This window comes from Oncorhynchus mykiss, chromosome 9 (assembly GCF_013265735.2).
Source record: "Oncorhynchus mykiss isolate Arlee chromosome 9, USDA_OmykA_1.1, whole genome shotgun sequence".
Taxonomy (NCBI): domain Eukaryota; kingdom Metazoa; phylum Chordata; class Actinopteri; order Salmoniformes; family Salmonidae; genus Oncorhynchus; species Oncorhynchus mykiss.
Genome location: NC_048573.1, coordinates 67,134,517 through 67,146,931, shown reverse-complemented (window position 1 = coordinate 67,146,931; position 12,415 = coordinate 67,134,517).

Here is a 12,415-nt window from a genome sequence, read left to right as displayed (position 1 = left end):
AACCTATTCAGTCTGTCTACAAACAGGCTCTCAAAGTGCTTGATAGGAAGCCCAATAGCCATCATCATTGTCACATCCTTAGAAAGCATGAGCTCTTGAGTTGGGAAAATCTTGTGCAATACACTGACGCATGTCTTGTATTCAAGATCCTTAATGGCCTGGCTCCCCCTCCACTCAATATTTTTGTTAAACAGAAAACCCAGACATATGGCAGCAGATCCACAAGGTCTGCCATGAGAGGTGACTGTATAGTTCCCCTAAGGAAAAGCACCTTTAGTAAATCTGCATTCTCTGTGAGAGCTTCCCATGTCTGGAATACACTGCCATCAGACACACATAACTGCACCACATATCACACTTTCACAAAATGCTTGAAGACATGGCTAAAGGTCAATCAGATTTGTGAACATGGTCCCTAGCTGTGTGTTGCCGCTTTCCATGTTGTCTGTTGTCTGTAGCTTGTGAGGTGTGGAAACACTTTGTTGCTTTTATAAATTTTGTCTTGCTGCTTTTTGTTTTATGTTGCTCTGTCTGTATGCTATGTCTTGCTTGTCCTATGTTGCTCTGTCTGTATGCTATGTCTTGCTTGTTCTATGCTGCTATTGTCTATATTGTAATTGTTTTTAATAACCTGCCCAGGGACTGCGGTTGAAAATTAGCCGGCTGGCTAAAACTGGCACTTTTACTGAAACGTTGATTAATGTGCACTGTCCCTGTAAAAATAAAAAATAAACTCAAACTCAAACTCAAACTTGAGTGAGTTGAGTACTGATGTGATCTTCCTGCCTGGGTTGGCGCCCCTCCTTGGGTTATGCCGTGGCGGAGATCTTTGTGGGCTATACTCGGCCTTGTCTCAGGATGGTAAGTTGGTGGTTGAAGATATCCCTCTAGTGGTGTGGGGGCTGTGCTTTGGCAAAGTGGGTGGGGTTATATCCTTCCTGTTTGGCCCTGTCCGGGGGTGTCATCGGATGGGGCCACAGTGTCTCCTGACCCCTCCTGTCTCAGCCTCCAGTATTTATGCTGCAGTAGTTTATGTGTCGGGGGGCTAGGGTCAGTTTGTTATATCGGGTGCGGGCAGCGATTGGTTGAAGAGCATGCATTTAGTTTTTTGTTTTAAAAACGAAATGTATATTTTAAAAAACACACACACACACACACACACACACACACACACACACACATAACATGCACACAAATGCATACTGACGCCACACACACACACTTTCACACTCACCACATACGCTGCTGCTACTGTCTATCTATCCTCTTGCCTCACTTTACCTCTACCTACATAGCTACCTCAATTACCTTGTACCCTTTCTGGTACTCCCTGTATACAGCCATGCTATTTTTTATCTTTATTGTTATTCGTTATTCACTGTGTATTTATTCCTTGTGTCACTATTTTTATGTTTTTTATTTGTCTTTAACTGTTGGAAAATAACCTGTAGGTTAAATGACCCTCATTGTTGGGACGGGCCTGTAAGCATTTCACTGTCAGTAAACAACACCGGTTGTTTACAAAGCATATGACAAATACAATTTGATTTGATTTGAGAAACCAGACCACTCCCCACACTCTCAGACGTCTGTCTGAAACTGTCCCTTATGATCACTGTTAGGGGTAACGCGTTACACAGTAAAGTGTTAGAGTAGCCTGCTCAGATTATTTTTTGTGGTAACGAGTAACCTAAAGCGTTAGCTTTTCCATTTAAGTAATCAGTGTAGGAGATAAGTAAGGTTGTAACATAACAAGTTACTTTAAATGCAATGTAAGTTCCCCAACACTGCTTACGATTACCAGTCAACATATACAGTGTTGCAAACTCCCGGTTTTACAGAAATCCTGGTTGGAGGATTCCAGGTTTCCAGGAATTTTACAACCAGGATTTCTGGAAAACCTGGGAATTTGGGGAAAATGGTGTGAATTTTGTAACCCTAGCTTTGTATTATCTCTGAAAGACAAAATGTTAATCTGTAGACTTACTTCAGCATACATCCATCCGTCTTGTCACTACGGAAATTACATGTCTGCTAGCCAGACCATCCATCTATGTCCTTCACTACCATTAACGTGATAGAGCACAGTGAATAGATCTAATATAATAACTTGATTCTGGGATGAATAGTGGTGTACTGTGACCATATGTATCATGTATGCATCCCATCCTATGTAGTGCACTATCTTTGACCAGTGCCCATAGGTGTTTGGTCAAAAGTAGTGCACTATATTGGGAATGGTGTGCCATTTGGGATGCAGACCACATGAATGGCATGCTGAGGTAGGAATGAATGTACAGGTTTATGAATAATTGAACATTTCTTTAAATAAGCGGACAATACATATATTAACATAGGATTGGTAGCGTGAGTGAATAGATGGATGTGTTTCTCCTTGAAGGTCACCCAACTGAAACCTTTCTGTGTGTGTGTGTGTGTGTGTGTGTGTGTGTGTGTGTGTGTGTGTGTGCGTGTGTGTGTGTGTGCGTGTGCGTGTGTGTGCTCATGCGCGTGCGCGTGCGCGTGCGTGTACGTGTGTGTGTGTGTGTGTGTGTGTGTGTGTGTGTGCTCGTGCGCCTGCGCGTGCGTGTACGTGTGTGTGTGTGTGTGTGCTTGTGCGCCTGCGCGTGCGTGTGCGTGTGTGTGTGTGTGTGTGTGTGCTCGTGCGCGTGCCTTCATATGTATTTACATGTTTTCGTACATTATCAGGACCCCAATTTCCTAACAACACCCTCATCTACTGAAAAGGTAGGAAAACTAAACCTTTTTTTGAAAAGTCAGGACTTTTTTTCAGGTCCTGAATTTGTTATTTTGCTATTTTAAACTTAAGGGTTGGGGAAAGGGGGAAACCTAGTCAGTTGCACAACTGAGTGCGTTCAGCTGAAATGTGTCTTTTGCATTTAACCCAACCCCTCTGAATCAGACCGGTGCGGAGGGATGCCTTAATCGACATCCACATCTTCAGCGCCTGGGGAACAATGGGTTAACTGCCATGCTCAGGGGCAGAATGACAGATTTTTACCTCGTCAGCTCAGGGATTGAGCCAGAAACCGTTTGGTTACTGGCCCAACGCTCCAACCCTCAGGTTACCTGCTGCCCCATGGGTTAGGTTTAGGGTTAGGGAAAATAGGATTTTTAATGGTCAAAGATTTTTACATTCCAAAAAGTCCAGAAATGTAATGAAAATAAAGCTGTGTGTAAATAAAAAGAAGAGAAGGACAGTGTGGAATAAAAGGTGGCTGAGCCTGATGAACTCTAAGCCCTTTACATCGACCAAACAATATTTTATTAGTGAAATAATCCTGCCAATATCTCTTCACCGAAATACAGCATCCGTTTGACACATTGGGCCCAAATTCCTCACATGTCTTTGCTATTAACGAGACAGGTGACAGATAATAGCTTCCTCAGATGTTCCATACTGCTGCCAGCTCCTACCTTCAGCTCCAGGTGTTTTCCTGACACTACTGTCCTCCATACATCTCCCTCCCATCAGACAGAAAAGCAGATTGACGAACTGACGTTGGGCCTAGTTCAATGTATTTCTATCCCCCGGGGCGGGCGGGGAACAAAGGAAGGTCCATCAGTCCATGATTGACCACATGATTGATTCATTGAACATTATACAACGAAGTGCACTGCAGAGCATTCAACATCGCCATTAGAACAAGGACGTCTGGTCGAGGAAATGCTTAAATGCTTTGCATAAGAGACTAAGGACCCTGATCAAAAGGACCCTGGTCAAAAGGACCCTGGTCAAAAGTAGGGTGCCATTTGGAACGCAAGCTAACCATCTCAGAGGAAAACAGCAATCATTTTATTTCTGGCCTCGTTACTATACTCCAATGCTGAGTTGGAAATGAGCCTTAACACGTGGGAGAATGCTCAGCCAGAGTAGGAGAACGTTTTAATAGAAGAGGACATTGAAATGTTTGCACTTGGGGTTCCACCATAGAAATAGAATGATACAGACTATGGGCAAAGATTTTTACAACTATAGCAACATAGATCACAGCCTGTTGTTTCCAATGGAAACAAATGAGTCATAGTGGGGAGGACAAGCAAGGAGGTGGGCAGAGCCAAGCACCATCTAGTGAGATCCTATTGGCATGTTCTAGCATGTATCAGCGGGCAGAGCCAAGCACCATCTAGTGAGATTCTATTGGCATGTTCTATCTGTGTGTGCAATAACTAAATTCACTTTTGCACTCCTAAACAAAACATTTTTTTGTTTACTTTTGCAAAGCGTAAAGTCCACAAATCTTAGTGCACTCTGTTCATAACAGATTCTAGTTTTGGGAACAGAAAACTGTATTGAGATACAATGTTTCATTGATGAGAAGATTTGCAGAATGTCGGCCAAAATCCATCTCGTTCCATCTTCTCCCACTACCGGCCAGTGGGCTTCCTCTCACTACCATATTCTATGGGTTCCATGTTGGTAGGCTCCTGCTCATGTTGGTAGGCTCCTACTCAAGTAGACCATTGTGATGTATTTAAAACAGCCGCAAGAGTTGGTATATGCTTGGAAAGTGGAGATGTCACAAACTGCCAAAAAGTTAACATTACTGTAGACACCTCGCAGTTCTCATGCTTAGCTAGTCAGTGAAGGTTGTTATAGCACCATGTCTCCAAACATGATGCGGTATCTCCAGTTGTGATGGCAGTGCCGATGCTTCAATGCAGCGTGTGAGTCTTTGTAGTCACGTGTGATTAAATTAAAGCTGCAATATGTAACTTTTGGGGTGACCCAACCAAATTCATATAGAAATGTGATTTATAGATGTGCTGTAATGGGAAAATTGAGAGTGAACAAATGTGAACGATGATGAAGTCATCAAGATTCCACCTGCTGACGCTAACCTGGCATGTTGTTTCAATTTGGCATTGTCCGGATGGATGGCTGTATATTTGCATCTCACACCTTCCAGTGGAAATCTCAGGGGAAAAGATGATCCCATGGAAGTCCTGGGGTCACTGACACTACAAGAGGTGCGACGACTGATGAAAACTTGAATTGACGAAATTGGTGTTACTGTGTGAATTAAACTATCATGTTTGGATCGTTTCAAGAGTTTATAAAGATGCTGCACATTTTGATGTCTTATTGCATTGTATGTTTTCTGGTTGATGTATTTCAGTGACTGGATTGGTCAAAACCATCAAATTGAGTTGATTAGATTAGAATCTGGATGTGTTGCTCCTGCCTGTAATGAGTGGGCGGTGAGTCGGGTGCAGGTGCAACGTTTTAATAAAACAACAAAACCAAGAAGATGACACTAACATCAGGCAGAACACTGATACACAAGAACAATACCAACTGGTGAGTGAACCTTGGAGAGTTATATATATATATATAAAGGGGAGGAAATGATGAAGGTTAATGGAGTCCAGGTGTGAATCATAATCATAAGTGTTCCACTCTGCTAGCCAGCACCTCGTCCTAAATAGGTGTGTGTGTCTTTCGCCCCCTAGATCATTCTGTAATGTAACATGTATTTCATGTACACTGTAATTGTTTTGAGTGTCAATTATTTCGTGATTAATAATTTCAATCTTTTACTTTCGGTTTTGAACACCACCTTCAAGTAGCTGAAAATACAATATTTTTTTTGTTTTGGAAAACAATATTTCACAGCGGTTTAGATGGCACAATGATTCTCTACACTATCCTATCTTGTTTTGTCACAAACTGAAATTAGGCGAACTATTGCAATTTTTGCCACCAGGAAATGGTGGAGCTATTTCTTTGTAGTGCATCTTTTAAATGTGTCTCACTGGTTTTCTGTCAAAGCGTTATTATTGTTTTCTTAAACAGACTACTCACACACTCCCTGTCTGAGTTACATGGCATAATCAAATGTTTTCCTCCTGGCTATGATCACAATAGGTTTCCTCTTAGTGATTTACACCGGTCCTAGGCATAAAGAATAATATTTCTTTGTGTTTACGGGCTGCCTGATGTACTTTCATTAAGTGTTAACTCTCCGTCTTTGGCCAGCAGCCTTCCTCCTGCTGCTTCCCCTTCGTGTTCTCACTCCACTGGTTCACTTTAATAGAGGAGAAGTGGATCATGGATTGATGTGACATCATGGCTACGTCCCAAATGACACCCTATTCCCTATTTAATGCACTACCAGGGCTCTGGTCAAAAGTAATGTCCTATGTAGGGAATAGGGTGTCATTTGGGACAAAGCCAATGTCCTGTTTGGAGACAGGATAATCATATTACACTCGTTTCTGAGAACTCTGGGCCATGTTACAACTTCCATCGGTAGAACATCAAAAGAGTTTGATTGAAGGTGGCATGTGAGGAGAATCTGGCACTGCTCGAGTTCTAGAGCTCTCTGGCTTCAGTTGTGACATCATGGGACACTCCATTGGCTCAGGGCCAGCTCCATGCTGGTCTACTCTGCTCAAGCAGGGAGAAAGACAATACTCCTGGTAAAACACACTTTTATCTGTGTGCTGGTGGCGTTGAAATGAAGACAGAGACAGTGTACACACACAAACACACATACTGTGTGCACACAACAAAGTCTGTTTTTGAAACATATACACACACACACACACACATCCTCTCTCTATCATTATTAGTCAAGTCAAATTCATTTTAAGTGCTTTTAATTGGGTTCACAAAACATGTTACATAATTCAATATTGACCTACCTACACAGGTGTGTTGAGGTGCCAGGTAAGGTGTGTTGAGGTGCCAGGTAGTTTGTAGTTACCTACCTACGGTCGGAACCAGGTGGAAATCAGGGCTCTCCAGATTAGTGTAGTAGGAACAACAGTGCGTGAGGACAGAAAATGCCCATCATACTGTAGGCCTATGACTGCACTGGCAATGGATGTAATATGATGCGGTGCTAAGTGGATTCACATAGACGATATACTGAGAGAGACTGACAATCAAATAAAACACATTGGAGAGTTTACAACTGGACAAAAAGCAAAGGTTAATTTGAGAATACAAATACACAGAAACACAGACACATTACAGACTTACCCCTTCCCCTCTTTGTTGCAGGATTGTGATATGTGATTCATCAACACTTAAAATAGTTCATTTTGAATAATAGTTGAACAATTAAAACAAGTTTAACACTTTAAAGAATCAACACTTCATCACTTCAAAATGTACAAATAAGCTAACTGGTATGTAAATATTAGACATCTTAGTCTAAACAACAACAGATCATGGAGTAGTAGCAAGTAGGAATTCATTACTAAATCATCAAAGGACCTGCCAAATCCAGTACAGTAGCCTACACACTCACTTTACTGACAGTACAGTAGCCTACACACTCACTTTACTGACAGTACAGTAGCCTACACACTCACTTTACTGACAGTATAGTAGCCTACACACTCACTTTACTGACAGTATAGTAGCCTACACACTCACTTTACTGACAGTATAGTAGCCTACACACTCACTTTACTGACAGTACAGTAGCCTACACACTCACTTTACTGACAGTATAGTAGCCTACACACTCACTTTACTGACAGTACAGTAGCCTACACACTCACTTTACTGACAGTACAGTAGCCTACACACTCACTTTACTGACAGTATAGTAGCCTACACACTCACTTTACTGACAGTACAGTAGCCTACACACTCACTTTACTGACAGTACAGTAGCCTACACACTCACTTTACTGACAGTACAGTAGCCAACACTCTCACTTTACTGACAGTACAGTAGCCTACACACTCACTTTACTGACAGTACAGTAGCCTACACACTCACTTTACTGACAGTACAGTAGCCTACACACTCACTTTACTGACAGTACAGTAGCCTACACACTCACTTTACTGACAGTACAGTAGCCTACACACTCACTTTACTGACAGTATAGTAGCCTACACACTCACTTTACTGACAGTACAGTAGCCTACACACTCACTTTACTGACAGTACAGTAGCCTACACACTCACTTTACTGACAGTATAGTAGCCTACACACTCACTTTACTGACAGTACAGTAGCCTACACACTCACTTTACTGACAGTACAGTAGCCTACACACTCACTTTACTGACAGTACAGTAGCCAACACTCTCACTTTACTGACAGTACAGTAGCCTACACACTCACTTTACTGACAGTACAGTAGCCTACACACTCACTTTACTGACAGTACAGTAGCCTACACACTCACTTTACTGACAGTACAGTAGCCTACACACTCACTTTACTGACAGTACAGTAGCCTACACACTCACTTTACTGACAGTACAGTAGCCTACACACTCACTTTACTGACAGTATAGTAGCCTACACACTCACTTTACTGACAGTACAGTAGCCTACACACTCACTTTACTGACAGTACAGTAGCCTACACACTCACTTTACTGACAGTATAGTAGCCTACACACTCACTTTACTGACAGTATAGTAGCCTACACACTCACTTTACTGACAGTATAGTAGCCTACACACTCACTTTACTGACAGTATAGTAGCCTACACACTCACTTTACTGACAGTATAGTAGCCTACACACTCACTTTACTGACAGTACAGTAGCCTACACACTCACTTTACTGACAGTACAGTAGCCTACACACTCACTTTACTGACAGTATAGTAGCCTACACACTCACTTTACTGACAGTATAGTAGCCTACACACTCACTTTACTGACAGTATAGTAGCCTACACACTCACTTTACTGACAGTATAGTAGCCTACACACTCACTTTACTGACAGTATAGTAGCCTACACACTCACTTTACTGACAGTATAGTAGCCTACACACTCACTTTACTGACAGTATAGTAGCCTACACACTCACTTTACTGACAGTACAGTAGCCTACACACTCACTTTACTGACAGTACAGTAGCCTACACACTCACTTTACTGACAGTACAGTAGCCTACACACTCACTTTACTGACAGTACAGTAGCCTACACACTCACTTTACTGACAGTACAGTAGCCTACACACTCACTTTACTGACAGTACAGTAGCCTACACACTCACTTTACTGACAGTACAGTAGCCTACACACTCACTTTACTGACAGTACAGTAGCCTACACACTCACTTTACTGACAGTACAGTAGCCTACACACTCACTTTACTGACAGTACAGTAGCCTACACACTCACTTTACTGACAGTACAGTAGCCTACACACTCACTTTACTGACAGTATAGTAGCCTACACACTCACTTTACTGACAGTACAGTAGCCTACACACTCACTTTACTGACAGTACAGTAGCCTACACACTCACTTTACTGACAGTACAGTAGCCTACACACTCACTTTACTGACAGTACAGTAGCCTACACACTCACTTTACTGACAGTACAGTAGCCAACACTCTCACTTTACTGACAGTACAGTAGCCTACACACTCACTTTACTGACAGTACAGTAGCCAACACTCTCACTTTACTGACAGTACAGTAGCCAACACTCTCACTTTACTGACAGTACAGTAGCCTACACACTCACTTTACTGACAGTACAGTAGCCTACACACTCACTTTACTGACAGTACAGTCGCCTACACACTCACTTTACACAGCGGCGCAGCGGTCTAAGGCACTGCATCCCGAGTGGCACAGCGGTCTAAGGCACTGCATCCCGAGTGGCACAGCGGTCTAAGGCACTGCATCCCGAGTGGCGCAGCGGTCTAAGGCACTGCGTCCCGAGTGGCGCAGCGGTCTAAGGCACTGCATCCCGAGTGGCGCAGCGGTCTAAGGCACTGCATCCCGAGTGGCGCAGCGGTCTAAGGCACTGCATCCCGAGTGGCGCAGCGGTCTAAGGCACTGCATCCTGAGTGGCGCAGCGGTCTAAGGCACTGCATCCCGAGTGGCGCAGCGGTCTAAGGCACTGCATCCTGAGTGGCGCAGCGGTCTAAGGCACTGCATCCCGAGTGGCGCCGCGGTCTAAGGCACTGCGTCCCGAGTGGCGCAGCGGTCTAAGGCACTGCGTCCCGAGTGGCACATCGGTCTAAGGCACTGCATCCCGATTGGCGCAGCGGTCTAAGGCACTGCATCTCGAGTGGCGCAGCGGTCTAAGGCACTGCATCCCGAGTGGCGCAGCGGTCTAAGGCACTGCATCTCGAGTGGCGCAGCGGTCTAAGGCACTGCATCCCGAGTGGCGCAGCAGTCTAAGGCACTGCATCCTGAGTGGCGCAGCGGTCTAAGGCACTGCATCCCGAGTGGCGCCGCAGTCTAAGGCACTGCGTCCCGAGTGGCGCAGCGGTCTAAGGCACTGCATCCCGAGTGGCACAGCGGTCTAAGGCACTGCAGCCCGAGTGGCGCAGCGGTCTAAGGCACTGCATCCCGAGTGGCGCAGCGGTCTAAGGCACTGCATCCCGAGTGGCGCAGCGGTCTAAGGCACTGCATCCTGAGTGGCGCAGCGGTCTAAGGTACTGCATCCTGAGTGGCACAGCGGTCTAAGGCACTGCATCCCGAGTGGCGCAGCGGTCTAAGGCACTGCGTCCCGAGTGGCACAGCGGTCTAAGGCACTGCATCCTGAGTGGCGCAGCGGTCTAAGGCACTGCGTCCCGAGTGGCGCAGCGGTCTAAGGCACTGCATCCCGAGTGGCGCAGCGGTCTAAGGCACTGCGTCCCGAGTGGCACAGCGGTCTAAGGCACTGCGTCCCGAGTGGCACAGCGGTCTAAGGCACTGCATCCCGAGTGGCACAGCGGTCTAAGGCACTGCATCCCGAGTGGCGCAGCGGTCTAAGGCACTGCGTCCCGAGTGGCACAGCGGTCTAAGGCACTGCGTCCCGAGTGGCACAGCGGTCTAAGGCACTGCATCCCGAGTGGCACAGCGGTCTAAGGCACTGCATCCTGAGTGGCGCAGCGGTCTAAGGCACTGCATCCCGAGTGGCGCAGCGGTCTAAGGCACTGCATCCCGAGTGGCGCAGCGGTCTAAGGCACTGCATCCCGAGTGGCGCAGCGGTCTAAGGCACTGCATCCCGAGTGGCGCAGCGGTCTAAGGCACTGCATCCCGAGTGGCGCAGCGGTCTAAGGCACTGCATCCTGAGTGGCGCAGCGGTCTAAGGCACTGCATCCTGAGTGGCGCAGCGGTCTAAGGCACTGCATCCTGAGTGGCGCAGCGGTCTAAGGCACTGCATCCCGAGTGGCGCAGCGGTCTAAGGCACTGCATCCTGAGTGGCGCAGCGGTCTAAGGCACTGCATTCTGAGTGGCACAGCGGTCTAAGGCACTGCATCTCGAGTGGCACAGCAGTTTTGTAACATTTGAAAAATGTATTTACTTACTTGAATAGGTTCTTCCACTGACTCCGTTTTTTAGGGTCCTTATGGTATTCTAGATATTTTATTAGGATCCCTATTAGATGTTGCAGAAGCAGCAGCTACTCTTCCCGGTGTCCACACAAAACAGGAAACATGACACAATACAGAACATTAATAGACATATCAATACATACACATACACACAAACTATCTAGGTCCAATAGGGGAGAGGCGTTGTGCCGCGAGGTGTTGCTTTATCTGTTTTGGAAACCAGGTTTGATATTAATTTGAGCAATGTGAGATGGAATGGAGTTCTAAACAATAATGGCCCTATATAATACTGCACACTTTCTTGTACTTGTTCTGGATTTGGGAACTGTGAAAAGACCCCTGGTGGCATGTCTGGTGGAGTGTATGTCAGAGCTGTGTGTAAGTTGACTATATAAACAATTTGGGATTTTCAACACATTAATGTTTCTTACAAAATAATGGTCAATCTTCACTATTTTCGGTGGTAGTAAAGTGCAGCCAGCAGCCATGTGGACGAATGGAGACAAGGAAGAAAGTGTTTCACCTGAGCGGTTTAGAACGTGTTGTGATGTTTGAATTTACCAGCGTAATCCACTTTCAATTTGAATAAATATAAATCGCAGGCTGTCGGCCACACTTGATAACTTAAAAACTAGTACTTGAAACTAGAATAGGAAACAACTACCGATATGGAAAACTGACCCGTCTAACACACAGCATCTGTTCTACAAGCGTGTGGGGGGAGAGTTCTTGAAATTGATCATCCAATAAAAATATTGCGGCTGGGAGCCAGCGGTCCATTCAAACTGTTTGTCCAATCGGCAACAACGTGATTTTGGAGGTATGGCAATGTGAGACTGGGTTCGTAGTTACCTACCTACAGTACACAGGTGTGTTCGGGTAGTGCCAGGTGGGGTGTGTAGTTACCTACCTACAGTACACAGGTGTGTTCGGGTAGTGCCAGGTGGGGTGTGTAGTCACCTACCTACAGTACACAGGTGTGTTCGGGTAGTGCCAGGTGGGGTGTGTAGTTACCTACCTACAGTACACAGGTGTGTTCGGGTAGTGCCAGGTGGGGTGTGTAGTCACCTACCTACAGTACACAGGTGTGTTCGGGTAGTGCCAGGTGGGGTGTGTAGTT